Raw genomic sequence first — 15,398 nt, 5'->3', positions numbered from 1 at the left:
CCCAATATCCCTCCAGCAAACCTGTTTGTTTCTGTATTTAAGAGTCTCTTATGGTTTGCCTCCCTCTCTGTTTTTTATCTTATTTTTGCTTCCCTTCCCCTGTGTTCATCTGTTTCATTTCTTAAATTCCACATATGAGTGAAAGCATGTATCTTCCTCCGACTTATTTTGCTCCACGTAATACTCTAATTCCATCCCTGTTGTTACAAATGGCAAGTTCTCACTCTTTCTGATTGTTGAGTAATATTCCATTGTATATATATATCCACCACATCGTCTTATCCATTCATCCGTCGATGGGCATTTGGGCTCTTTCCATAGTGTAGCTATTGTTGACCGCATTGCTATAAACGTTGGGGGGCATGTGCTTCTTTGAATCATCATGTTTGTTACCTTTGAATAGATACCTGCAGTGTCATTTGTGCCAGGTCATAGGGTAGTTCTGTTTTTAACTTTCTGAGGCACCTCCGTACTGTTTCCAGAGTGGCTGCACCAGTTTGCATTCCCACCGGCACGGCACAAGCATTCCCCTTTCTCCGTATCTTCACCAACATCTGTGGTCTCCTGAGTTGTTCATGTGAGCCATTCTGACAGGTATAAGGTGGTATCTCATTGTGGTTTTGATTTGTATTTCCCTGATGAGGAGTCATGTTGAGCATTCTGTCATGTGTCTGTTAGCCATCTGGATGTCTTCTTTGGAGAAGTGTCTGTTCATGTCTTCTGCCCATTTCTTCACTGGACTATTTGGTTTTGGGTGTTGAGTTTGATAAGTTCTTTATAGATTTTGGACACTAACCCTTTATCTGATACGTCATTTGCAAATATCTTCTCCCATTCTGTCGGTTGCCTTTCAGTTTTATTGATTATTTCTTTGCTGTGCAGAAGCTTTTTATTTTGGTGAGGTTTTATGAGCTTTTATACAACTTTGTACATATTTATTGCCACTCTATAGGATGTTTCTAGTTGGGATTCCCCATTTTTTTAGAAGAGGGACACGACATGAACTCTCTCCACACATTTCCCCCATACATGCTTTAAAAACACTTATTTCAACCTAAGCGATCTATCTTTTCACACTGACTATTGACCCTGAATCCACAAATAGTCTCTGTTTATATAACACCAAAATGACAAGTCATTTTGCCTAGTTTAAACTACTGGTTGACTCAGTGGAAAACTAAATCACACAAGTTACTGAACCTAACCAGTCAAATGACTGCAAACAGTGCTCACAGAAGTCCCATAAACCCCCGGCGTGGGAAATTGGAGTGTTCTCCCTAATTTTCAGATACAAAGTCAGTAGTGAGATGGATTCCTATCCCTTCAGACGCCCTGCTCCTGATTGGGACAGAGACTTGTCCCCAGTGTCATAGGGACTAAATCAACGATGCACAGCTTATACAAAGAGACAGAACGTCGCTCATGAGTTTCAAAGCCCTGAGTGGTAGCATCCTCACTGCAGGGCTCTCGGAGCTTCTTCTCTGACATGCCCTCCAAAGTCTTAAGCAGTCCACCTGTCTGTGGTTTCCCTGGCCTGGGCGTACCAGGAGCAGATACCCCGAGACAGTGCTGGTCAGTGACATTGCACAGGAAACCGCACAGAGAAAGGACCGAGGACTTCAATGCTCGTGGAAGATACCACCCTCGCTGCCCTGCAGACTTTCCAAAAGTGGTACAGAATCGAAAACGGTTCCACTGGTTAAGACGTTGACATTCTGTCCTGTTCGCTACAGGGTGGGGGCTTGGGGGTGTGGGAGGGTGCTTCCGGGGTATCGGCTTCAGTGAATCCAGTTGACTCTGTCCACCTCATGCTTCTAGAATTTCTGTCTTAACCATGTTGGAACAACACATTCAAAGGGTTTCTTACTCTCTACGCTTTTCATTTCCTAAAATCTGTCTGGAAATTGGGACTTTTCCGCTCTTTCCGGCAGAGTATGTAGTATCATTTCATTTGCTCATTGAACAAATATGTATTGAATTAGAATCATGTGCCAGGTACTCTGCTAGATCCCAGAGATAGAATTCTGAAAAAAGGAAAAAGTCCTTGCCCTTAAGAATTTTAACTAATCACACTGCGATGTGTCATAAAGATGACAGCAAGGAGTCAGTGGTAGACCCTGAGCCATCCTGGGCGGTGCACGAGAGAGAAATGCTTAAGGCGGTGAAATCATGCTAAGGTGAGGTCTGAGTGAGTCCCGGCAGGTAGCAGACAGGATGCGTTTCCTTTTGCTGCCTCTCCCCCGTCTCTCCTGCCACCACTTTCATCCGGGACACAGCGTCCCCTGAGGACCACTCACCACCAACAGCCGTCTTCCTGCTTCCACCCTGCCCAGTCTAACCAGTTCTTTGCTCCACAAAGCCCCACCCGGTCTCCCCACCCACTCTCTATCGCGTGACTTCACCGCCTGCTGTTTCCATTGGCTTTGCAAGGACTTCTCTTCAATTCTCCCAGCCGGTCAACATCCTCACTCTGGGTGTTCACGCAGGCTCTCCGCCCAGGATTTCCTGCCTCTTGTCTGTATGATTAAACGATTCTCATCTTTCAGCCTTCAGCTTGACTGATACCTCGCGAGTCTCCACCCTCTTCATGTGTTTCATAAAATCTATAAAGATTATATTTTGTATATTTCTTCAATATTTCTCCCCCCTACCAGACTACAATCTCCACAAAAGGAAGGACCATTTTGCCTGTTACTTACCAGAGGCTAGTGTAATGCCTGGTACATAATAGACCCTAAATGGTTTTTTGTTATTGTTGTTGTTGTTGTTGCTTTTGCTGAATAAATAGATTCATGTGTTAGATTCACATTTTTTGTCAAATAAAATATTTGTTACAAGATTAATTCCATAGGTAAGGAAAAAAAGCCCACAGAGTAGAAAATTTTTATATAATGTTAAACGCAACTCTATTCACCTATTAGTCAGGGGTTTCTGGAGAAACAAAACCAATAGAAGATGATAGTCAGATAACTGAATAATTGGCCCATCTGATTACATGGGCTAATAAATCTCAAGATCTTTAGTATGAGTCAGCAAGCTGGAGAGCCGAAAGTTTAGTTCTAGTTCAAGTTCAAGGTCCTGAGACTCAGGAGAGCTCACGGGTGTAGTTCTGGTCTGAAGGCAAGAGAAACCTGATGTCTTAGTTTGAAGGCAGTCAGGCAGGAGGAATTCACTCTTACTCACAATCCTTTTTGTTCTATTCAGGCCGTCAACTGATGAGATGAGGCCCACCCACATTTGGGAGAGCAATCTTCTTAGTTAGCCTAGCAAGTCAAATGTTAATATTACCTGGAAACACAGACACACCCCGAACAGTATTTGACCAAACCTCTGGGCACCCTGTGGCCCTGTCAACTTGACACGTAAAATTAACCATCCCAAACTCTCATTCACATCACAATTGTGTTTCGTCTGTGTATCGTTGACCTCTAAGCCATTCAGTTGAGCCCAAGTGCATGATGTAGGGGCCCAAGAATATACTACGTGTGATTCCAAGACGGAGGTCCTCATGATTCTTGCCTGCTGCTGGACCAGTTCGTTCTGCTTGAGCTGGAATTCTGCACTGCAAGTGAACAGATGTCACCAGAGGCAAAGCAAGAACCGAAGACGTCACCATCAAGTGACAGGAGAGAAGACATGGAATTTGTAATAAATATAATAACAATGTAGTTATGCAGCAATAAGCAATATTTGTCACTATTAGTGAATGGGTACCATTTATTTACTGCATGAACTCACTTAATCGCCTTAAGGACCCTAGTCAGTGCTGTTATTCCTCTTCTGTGGGAGAGCAAACAGAAGCACAGAGAGATTAGGTAACTGGTCTAAGGATAGAGATAACAGGCGACAGGTCCAGGGTCCGCCTTGGGCACGTTTGCTCTAGAATCTGCGCTCCTTGCTAACGCGCCCCACCGCCCCTTGGGAGTTCCCTGAGTGCCAGCTCTTGACACGTGCTACCTCCTCAAAGCCCACGACAACTATGCAAGCTCAAAGAATAATTTGAGGACATAACGTGAGGAAAATGAGAAAAAAGAGACGAATTCGTCAGTCGTGTAAACTCAGTGAGGAAACAGGCTGATGAAGTAACTTGCCCAAAGCTATAATGCAAGTTAGCGGAAGAAACAATTTTTCTTTCCTTTTTTAAAAATTTTTTAAAAATTTTTTTATTTTATTTTTGAAAGAGAGAGAGAGAGAGAGAGAGAGAGAACAAGCGGGGGAGGGGCAGAGAGCGAGGGAGACACAGAATCGGAAGCAGGCTCCAGGTTCTGAGCTGTCTGCACAGAGCCCGACGCAGGGCTTGAACCCACGAACCCTGAGATCACGACCTGAGCCGAAGTCGGACGCTCAACCGACTGGGCCACCCAGGCGCCCCAAGAAACAATTTTTCAAACCCAATGCATCTGACCTCCAAACCGAGTCTCCAATGCCCCTCAGTTACCTCATCCATGTGGGCTGAATCCACATGGGTTCATCCATCTCCACAACAAAGCTTCCAATCACAGATGAAACATAATTTTAAATTTATGGCACAGTCAGGATCAAGGAATTTTAGTCCAGTCGTATTTTCTCTATGCAAATTGTATGCGTGTAGCGAAACTGCATGAACGATGACTTGTGCAAAGACAGTTTTGCATTTCTGACTTGCCTCTTCTTTGATTATTTCTAATCCTAAAAAATGCATCCGTTGGGATGACTAATGCCAGCCACTTATTCACATAGGTCTGGCCACTTACGTGGCGATGTGATGAACGTAAAATATGTCCAACCCAATCGTGCCAGATACTAAACAGTGAAAGAAGAGGACCAAGCCACAAATTGCCAAGAATCCAGCTTTAACTAGGTATGGACGGAGGAGTCACCTGGGGGCAGCTTTGCAAGGTTTGTCTTTAGCTAAAACCCCTTCTGCTGTTCTCTGTACTTCTAGAATTTTGCTTTTTGTGAGTGGAGTGGAGTGAACCTAGCCAAGCCATCAGGAAATCTAAGTGTACCCCTCCATGTCTTTAAGGCCACGTGAACGGGAATAACATAGCTTCTCGTGCACACCGGCTCAAGGACTGTGAGGTGTGGATTAGCAAGACGAAGCAGACTCCAATGTCTCTTTCAGCCAAGCCCCCCCGCCCGAGCAGGATACAGACAAACACTGTCGCTGCCCACCTACGCCTTCCATTTTCACTCTGTACGATTTTCCTAGAACCGACTCCTATTCTGTAGGTTGCTTTAATAACTCTAAATATTTCAACCCGCTGTTCAAATGTTCATGAGTACATATCCATTTAGTGGTTTAAAAATAGTCCCTAGGGATAATTATTTATAATTAATTTATAATTTATAAATTTATAATTTATAAATTTTTATATATTTTATATTTATTTATATAATATAAATATATAAATAGATATAATAAATATATATATAAATATTATATATTTATATATATAAATAATTTATAAATTTATTTATAAATTTAAATTTATAATTTGAAATATTTAAATATTTCAAAATATTTCACTCAGAAAATTACGTGTAGTTACGATGACCGGCTTGTGTTGGGGCACTGTCTGTGCAAAATAGTATCCAATACATTAAAAACAGCATTACAAATAATCCACACTAGCTAAATGGGCGGCTGTGGTATGTGTTGCTCACTAGATCTTTCCTAACAGCCTGGGTTCCCATCTGCCCATCACAGCAGCCTACAAGCTGCCTAGACGCCCAGAAGCAATACAAGCATATTTCCTCTGTTTCAAGTACATGTAAACAATCCACTAGGACACACTGATCTTTTCCCCCATTGTTTTTTTCTTTCCTTAGCAGAGTAAACGCCAAAGCAGCTACATCAAGGGAAAGCAAAGCTGATCTTCTAAATGCGAGTTTTCACTTTAAAAACCTCACACACGTTGGGGGTTTGGTTGACAAATGTTTGAGGCTCTATCCCTGGGGAAGTCCCCATCCTCTACCCGCTGATGACACCCAGACTAAAACTTTGTCCAATTAATTCAGAAAAAAACTCCCCACATCTTGGGATGAGCTAGAGAGTCTGACAGTGACCTGATGAACACGCACGTTGGAAGCATCTTTGAGGGACAGATCTTGACTTCTGCCACGGCCCACAGACTGTTGGCTGCAAAAGAGAAAAGTTCAAGCCGGATTATTTACATTCACAATTTACTGTTGTGTTTATCCGCAGTGCTAATAGGAGCTCCAAGAAAATAATTCATTCTGGGGTCTCAGCAATCCTCTAACCTTCCATAGTATTGACGGACTACACAGAATCCTTTCTACCAAGATTGGCCTTTATTTTCAGTCCCATCAACTTTCTTATAGTGGGTCTGTGAAAGATGTGAATACCGCGTGCCAAGGAACGTAATTCAGTGACTGTAACTCAATGAGGCCTCTGCTCCATTTCCCTATGGAATGTTCTAAAAATCTTTCTCTCGCTTAAGAAACTGATGGAGTTGTACCTGTCAAGAACAACACGCTGCTATGCTCGGCATTTCCCCGAGTTGTGCTAAGAAGACCTTGAATTTGACTCTGTTATCTTAGCTTGAAAGCTTGAAATATTTCAACTCTACCATGAAATGGGACAAAGCAGCCAAAGGAGTCGGGAGAGGAGTGTGTATGTGTTTGGAAGAGGAAGACAGAGCCTTATCTTCTGCGATGTGTCACAGGCTAAGATTTGTAACTTCACCGTACAAGTTCAAGTTCATACCAGATTTTACTTAAAATTATGAGTTCTTGAGGTATAGAAAATGCAGATGGCTTGTAGAAATGAAAGTGCTTTTCTCTTTCTCCCTCTCTCTTTCTCTCTCTTTCTATGTCATGGGTCTTACAGTTAGAAATTTCCCTATCACACGTAGTATTAAACTATTCCCACACTCCTTCCCAGGTTATTAAAGAGGTACGTTATGGAGATCATCTCAAGCCCCCCGTTACCCGATAAAGGCATCTCTTCACTGTTTGCTCAGTTTAATTCTGCACACAAGAGCTGCGTATAAGAAAATGCTTACCTTATACGACTCCTGAGAGCCGCTTCCCACCTTTGGCTCATAATAGTCACCTGCTCTTAGAAAGCTGCTCAGAGGCTTTTTCATCGGAAGCAGGAATCCCGACTGCATGCCACCATCCGACACACTGTAACCGACAGCACCTCAGCTAAGAACATTCTGGAACTTAGGCACAGGGAACCGAAAATTAGCAAAGTGAAACGCACTTAACATTCTGCGAGCCAGTCAACGCTTGGTGGTCTCACAGGACCCAGCAAATGTTAAAATATTAATAGTAAGAATGAAGCACTAAGACAGAAAAACTTGGGGAAGCAAAGCACGGGATGGGTTGACCTCAAGGAGGACAAAATCTGAGGAGGACTGAGTATAGCACGTCAGGACAACTCCTTGAAAACGATTCCAAATTTAAGCGTCATTTTCGAAGGCAAATGAACTATGTGCACGCTGTGCAGCCAAGTGCACGTAGTGTGAATCAGAAGGACAGCGGAGTGGCCCCGGTGCCCATCCACTCCACCCTCCTGAAACAGAGCTGGGTTCCATGAGGCTCCTACCTGGGAGATCTGGGCTTTGCCCAGTAACGTATGGACTTTCTACATGTTCTACCGCCTGAATTTTGCAATTTGACGGTAGAATGTGTAGGTGTGTGTATGTATATACACACATTATTCTCTTAAAATCTATGCTTACAAAATGCATGCTTTCATGTTACCTTACGGTACTGAGAGCCCATGAGGCCAATGCGCTCGTATAAACAGCATCATTCACCTTCTATTTTTCACTCTCAAGTTCACTGCTGGGAGCGTTGGACCCTTGCTTGGAAACAAGTCTCCCCCTCCCCCGTTCTTGTGGATTGAGTGTTACTCAGAAGCAGCACATCCTCATAGAAAAGCGAGAACAAAGAAAGGCGCTGGGCCCTCCGTGAGCTTGAAAACGGCCGGGCGGTGACCAGACAGAGGAAGGCAACCCTTTGCTGACGGGCACCGGCTTCCTCAAGCTTTGTCACCACTCGGGCTCCGCAGAATCCGGATGATGCTTCTCTGTGTCCTCATTCGCAGTGCGCTGCACAAATCAAGGCTACAGAGAAGGGGAAAGAATTGCACGCTGCCCTGGCGAGGAGGGGCTCGAGAATGCGGCCAGTGCCCGGGCTGCGACACGCGGGGGTTCTGATGGGCCAACGAGCCATCCCGCGCCCCCAAGCATGGCAGGTCCCGGGGCAACGGCTGAGAAACGTGGGATCACTGAGGCCAAGAGGCAATGGGAAAGCAGGTACATCTTCGCCTTCGGGCAGGGTGACTTCATTCAGAAGTCAGTACTCAGATTTCCAACTTCTCGTGCTCTCACGCCAGGTTTCCTTCCACCCCCTTCGTCCCCTCTACCTACAACTTCTGTAGGTCCCAAATCACCGGAGTTGCCAAACGCGATCTGATCACTCCCTGAATAAGCCGGTCTTCTCTGGGACCTACTGAAGAATCGAAATGTATACGGAGCTGGTGCTCTCTTGCTGCCCATTGTGAGCTCGCTGTGCTGCTCGCTCCTCCCGACAACCCAGTGAGACGGGCCCCATGACCCCACTTTCCCAGTAATAGAACAGAGAATGAGAAGCATGAACTGTCCCAGAGGCACACCACCGCCATTAGGTCCCCCAAACAACGTGGCTCCAAATCGCGTTCCTTCTCCTCCTCTTTCCCTCGTGGGGCAGAAAGAATGTCCGGGTGAGCTCAGGGGCCCAATTTCCGTCGACCTTTAGAGGTGGCCAACTTGGAAGCCCTCAAATCTACGCAGGTGGGAGAATGACCACGCAGCGTCCACAAAGATAACTAAAGCTAGAGAAATCGCGCACCAAAATATCAATTTCTGGCTTCTCTTGAAAAGCTCCCACACCTACTCGGACACTGTAAATTAAGGGATTCCACACGTCTGAGCTTGGGCTTTGTCTAATACCAGGTTGTAAATACGGGGCTGGACTACAAAGCAATACGTGGCCTCTGAGAAGGAAAAATTACGCGCAACAGACGGTCACAATTTTCCTTGCCGGTTGCCACTTTTATTACCATCCTTGGGAGAAAGTATCTGCTGCACACGGAGGGAGAGCCGGTCGTTAAATGGGAGCTGAATTCTGAAGTGGTTTAGGATCCACTTAATCTTCGCTTGACAGATACAATCTGAAGTATTAGGTATTGCTAAGCAGTTGTCGCTGAAGCATTCTCTTTAGAGGCTTTGTGTAATAGCGCTCATTACTTCTTCTGCCCTGGCAAGAAAATCCTCTGGAGGGTCTCAAAGGTCGTTTCTATCCAAGATCTATGGGCCAACATCTCTGCTTCTCACTGAGACAAAATGCCCACTGAGCATTTCTGCACTCAGCAGAAGCTTTGAAATAGAATTCTCTGGTTCCAAGAATGTCCAGATGTTAGAATTAGCTGATGATTAAGAAGCTTGTCTCCGTGTCAGAGGGAGGTTCATTTCCCATAAGTAAACTCTTGGTGGGCAGGAGGGTATCATTTATAATCCTACATTTAAACATACCAAATTGAATAGAGGTTGGGGGACTTTCTGTTGAACTAAAAATAAAGATGTTTCCTTTAATCTGATAAATGCTGGGAATTTTCTACAAACCCATGCTTCTGGCCCCACCCTGCCTCCCTTCCCACTTGCTTATTTCTGTCTTATATTTTTCATATCCTGAACCACTGCCTTTCCTCAAGAACCCTTCCCGTTATGTTTCATCGGGTCCATGCTTCCTACAATTGAACAGTATCCTCTGGTGTCCACGTGTCTCTAATCTCTCCCTTTGCACTTGGTTATCAGAGCAGCATGATGTCATGTGTAAGAGCACTGGGTCTGAGGCAAGGAGAGCTGGGAGGGATTCTTTACTCTTAGCTGGATGCATGTGGATACATCGCTTCAGTGAGATTCCTGAATCTGTAAAATGGGCACGGCACTTGCCTCAGATGTTTCTTGGGAAAATGAAATGCAACCGCATGTAAAAACCGCTTCCCGTTGTCCCTGGCATCGGGTGCCCAGCACATTTTCTTTGTAGGACTGTCAAGAAAATGTTGGTCTTTCTGATTCGAGCTGATGTGGAAACTAATAAAAATTGTGTTTGTTACATGCCTTACACCAAAAACTTCTTACCTCCCACCTCTGCAATCTGCACAGGATATTGTAAAAACACACCTGAGGAAAAGTACAAATCTGGAAACACAATTGTAGCCTTGTATAAACATTGTATAAAATGTTTCTGCCTCTCCCACCCATGCGTAAAAAGTTTTTAAAGATTTTGGGGCGCCTGGGTGGCTCAGTCAGTTGAGCGTCTGACTTCAGCTCAGGTCTGATCTCTCAGTTTGTGAGCTCGAGTCCTACGTCAGGCTCTTTGCTGACAGCTCAGAGCCTGGAGCCTGCTTTGGATTCTGTGCCTCCCTCTCTCTCTGCCCCTTCCCTGCTCATGCTCTGTCTCTCTCTGTCTCTCAAAAATGAATAAATGTTAAAAAAAAAAAAAATTAAAAAAAAGATTAAACCGAGGCTCACCTTGAAGATTCTTTAAGATTCCAAGTTAAATAAATATTTTGTGTGTTCACATATTTCATTCAATGGGCTCCCCCCCACCCCCACCGCCAACTTCAAAATAAAGACTTTGGTAGAAGAGAAAGCAGCTGAAAAACAAAAAAGAAGTTAACATTATGTGCTCTACGTGCTCTGATTAAATAATTGAACCAAATGAGAAGGAAATTACTTACAAACAACCCTTTGAGGATCATAATTTACAAAAGCGGAAAGTAAGGGTGAAGAGGTTAAGTAACTTGCCTGAGGCCATGCAATTAGTAGTCTGTCAGAATAAGTGGCCGAGGCCGGTTTAGAATCCAATCCTATCTGGCTCTAAAGTTAATGGTCTTTCTAGTATATCACACCATTGAGCAATTTCCCATTGGATTTGCAAGGCCCTCTTTTTCGATATCACAAAGCTGAAGATAAAATTATTCTTATTTCAAAATGCACTGCAAATATTTTCAGAAATCTTTATTTTAAAATATCAACACTCTAGAGCGGTGCTTCTCAAAAGGATCATTTTGCTTTCCAGGGGATATTTGCCAATGTCTGGAGGCACTTTTGACTGTTTTCACTAAGGGGAGAGAGGTGTTGCCACAGGCATCTAGGTGTAGGAGTTAGAAATACTGTTTGAGTAACTTGTGATGCACAGGACAGTGCCCTCCGGCAAAGAATTATCCACCCCCGAATGTCAACAGTACCAAGGCTGAAAAACCCTGATTTAGGGGCTTCTTCTCTGTGACAAGTGAAATAGTTTATTTAACTCACCTTCCCGTTGTGGCCAAATTTTATAAATTAATGACATATAAGCTGATATTTTTTAAAACACTGAAAAGACAGTGAAGAATTATGGGATCAAAATCCAAACAAAGGAAAGATTCCAGAGAGGTTAGTGCACCACACACACAACTGTTTTTGTCCTGGGGGCATTTACTGATAAAAAGAGAGCTATGAGCAAGGCTCTGGTTCCAGGGTGGCTTTTCAGGAAGAAGGGAACTAATTCCAGGGGCCGCTCAACATGGAGACAACGTTGGGTTCTCTTCCAGTTTGGTCTGGGAGTCAAAGACGTACACCCAGGGTTGCTCTGATCCAGAAATTAATCAGCCTGTGGGCAGACTTGCAGCCCAAAGTTGTATCTTCTTTAGCTTTAATTTTTTATTTACTACCAGACCAGTAGAGCCTTGGAGACACTTGGCAGAAACGAATGAAAATTCTCTCCTCGACAAGCTGCAGTTCTATTAGGCCTCGAATTTCCTTAGGAATGTTTTTTTTTTTTTTTCAACTACAATGACCATCACACCATCAAAAATAACCTGGCATAGAAGTAACAAATGCCCATAAGAAGATGCTCTCACAGTAACAAAGAAGTGAAACTCCGAGGTGTTAGGAGACCTAGACAGGAAGCCTAAGGCAATTGTGTTCACCGTGGGTGATGGGCATTCCCCCAGGCCACCGCTCTCCAGCTCTCTCTTCTTCTAGCACATGAGAGGATTACACTCCCTTACCTCTTGAAACTAGGACTGGCCATTTACCTTGAAACTAGGACTGGCCATTTACCTTGAAACTAGGACTGGCCATTGTACCCAGAAATTGTGACCCTTGCATGAGGGTGCGATTTAGGCACCAGATTGTACCCAGAAATTACCCAGTTCCACTTCATTCCAAACATTACCATGGTTACCTGCAATACCTAACACTTTGGCACCAATGTGGGACACGCTGACCAGGCCATAAAGGAGAGTGACTCCGTGGAGAGGAGGAGTTCTTATTCTCGCGTAGCCGAAATGCTGAAGTGCAGGACGCTTTCAGCCTCAGTCTACCTTCGGGCACTTAGCCCATCTGCTGGCTTCTCCAAACGAACCTGATGTGTCTAAATTATCAGTGACCAGAGTCCAGACACCGACTTAATGTGCCACTTAGATATTTACGTTTGTTTCTTATCTCCCCAAACAGCGTATAACTCCTTCATGGAAGAAAGTACTCCTGGTCAGGACCAGTTCTCCTGTCATTCCTGGTCCAGGACATGGTACACAGTCGGCAGTATCCATCAGGGGTGGGAGCTGGGGAGCAGTGAACAAATCCTGAAAGAAGCCATCACAAAATGTCCCCAAGGGTGATAGCAACTTAGCTTTTGGGTAAATATCTGTAAGGTCTCCTTTATGATTGAAACCAAAGATACAGTTTTAGGCCCTCAAGTATATGCACATCTGTAGAGATTAAGGAAAGCAGATCTTTTATGCAAGCCCAGACAATCTTGAGTCTTTTGTTGTTAGAAGGTCTTTGCCACTTAAGGACATTGTTTAGATGATAACATTCTATAACAAGGAGCCTTAACCCAGGCCCAACTTAGAGCTCTGTAGAAAAGAGAATTCCATAAACAGAAACAAAAATGGTCTGTGCTTTGTGTGACCATGTTTGTCCAGGGACATACTGCTTCTCTATGTGGTGTCGAGAGACCAGAGAACCACACGGCAAGAGAACAGATGTTGTCTCTCGAAGTTGTGTAATTGTGAAGTCCACTTCAGAAATGTTAGCTTATTGGTGAATCTTTCCTTTCGAAACATCAATTATTTTATTGAGAGACTTGTGTAGCTGATCTCTTTCATGTGAACCTCCTCTTATTTAATGGTGATTTATTATGCAATTTAATGCGCTGAATGTATTAATTGTATGGGGTTTTGTTCATCTTGAACCATAGAAGGCCACCATGCTTGAATAATTGATGCTGGATCGCAAGAATTATGGGTTAACCTTATATTGTATGCAACTGATGCCTCGAAACACAGATATTGTTAAGTATATGAAATGTTTGACTCCCTTTTTCCTTTCACAGATAGGGAAATGCTTCATCATTTGTAGGATGGAGATCCCTCCTTCAGGGTGCATGCTGGAATAAGGCCCTGATAGATATCTAGCTCCAGGGAAGAAGAGCTCCCTGTTGTAAGATTAATGTGACATCTTTTATAACAAGTGTAGGACCTTCATTCAGCAGGAAAAATAATAATGAAAAAAAACAAGAGCTTCTTGCCAAGGGCAGCCTCAAAGTTCACTTGCTTCCAAGATCATCAACACATATATAGTCTATGTTACCCGTTCCTTTACAGGAGGACTATCTAGGACAAAGTAAAAGGCAGTAAGCAGACTTGGATTCCTAGGTCCCTTGAATGATGAAAGTTTGGAAAAGTTGGAAAGTTCTAAATTTTTTTTTTACTGAAATTCATCTAAAACATCTCTATTTATTTTCTACAGCTGTTGTAACATAGGACCACAAACTCGGTGGCTTTAAACAACAAACATTTATATTCCCACTGTTCTGGAGACTGTGGGGCTGTCCAAAATATGGGGGCTGGCCATGCTCTGTCTGAAGGCACCAGGAGAGGATCCTCTCGAGTCTTCCTTGCTTTGGATGGTGCCTGGTGTTCCCCGGCTTCTGGTGACATTACTCCCATCCATGCCCCTGTCTTGATGTGGAGTTTCCTCTCTGTAGCAAAATTTCCTTCTTCTTATAAGGACACCGGTCATGATGAAGGGCCCACACTGCTCCCACACCACACACACCAGTATGTCCTCACCCTAACTTCACTAATTACATCTCCAAAGACCCCATTCTCAAACTCACATTCTGCAGTAGCATGAGTTAGGATTTCAGCATGTCTTTTGGGGAGGCACAAGTCAACCCATAACAACTCCCGACTGGTATCACGGAAGAATCAGGCTGAATCGCTTTGGGTTCTTGCTCTGGTTTTTTCAATTAGCTGAACAACAAGCAGTCTCTCTTTGGTTTCCTCAAAGAACTGGCTCACAGCCAGCAGCAAGCAAGCAGAGAAAGATACACAATTCAATGGGTCACTCATGCAAACACGAGAGTGCTTCTGTCCAGTTTCAAGTTGAGTAGAAAAGTTTCCCTGAAGAGACTGTTGTCCCCAAAGAAACACAGGGGATAGAAACCCCAGAGACGATGGTGGCTATAAAATGGAAAGAGCAGAGACTACTGGCCCCCCCAACACAGAACCCCTAACGTGCAAGCAGAAATAGTGTGATCTCAGCCCTGACCATTCCCACCACCTGCTCACACCTTGGCCGATCTCACATTATCGAGCACTGTGTAGGGTTTCCTCTGGGAATGCGTGTCTGGACGTGGCTCAAAGGCTCCACAGGAACAGGGTTGGTTGCCCAAGCAGAACGGGGAGGGACAGGGGAGGTAGCGGTGGTGGATGGTGGAACCCGTGGAGATAATGTTCTCCCACAAAAAAAGTGAAGCCAATATCAAAGAGATTAAAGGGGAAATGCCATTCACTGAGGCAGGGATTGTAGGTTACCTCACTTAACCCTCACAACAAGGGTGTTTGCTTTGGGGTTGTACAGTGTGAGTCCTGCAACGGCCCTGGCATATGTTGCTGTATCAAACTCTGTTATTTGTGGCCATTCTTTACTCTACCGAAGTGCAGTGGAGGGTGGGTGGGAGCAAAGAGATGACACCTGCTCGATGAAAGAGGACACAGCACATGGATTTCAGAGACTTCCCCAAGTTGACGTAAAAGTCCTTTGCCACTGGGGCCAGTCAATACGTAAGACGTACAATCGGCTGCACGCCAATGATTTGCCTCTCCTTACGGCTCTTTTTCAAGTGATCCTTCCGTAGTTCCTTTTAACTTCATTTAAATCTTTCTTTCTTTTTCTTTCTTTCTTTTTTTAAATGCCATTACTTTTTCTCTGCTGGAGAATCATCTTAAATCCACCCACTCGTCTATCCACATTTTGGACAAGTTACATGGAAACTTCCTCCTCAGCCACGTACAAAGTACATTTATGCTATTCCAGTTCTGAAGACAAAATAGATCTAGTCTCTTT

This window comes from Panthera leo, chromosome B1 (genome assembly GCF_018350215.1).
Source record: "Panthera leo isolate Ple1 chromosome B1, P.leo_Ple1_pat1.1, whole genome shotgun sequence".
Lineage (NCBI taxonomy): Eukaryota > Metazoa > Chordata > Mammalia > Carnivora > Felidae > Panthera > Panthera leo.
The sequence above is the reverse complement of the archived record's forward strand: the minus strand, read 5'-3'. Positions refer to the sequence as shown.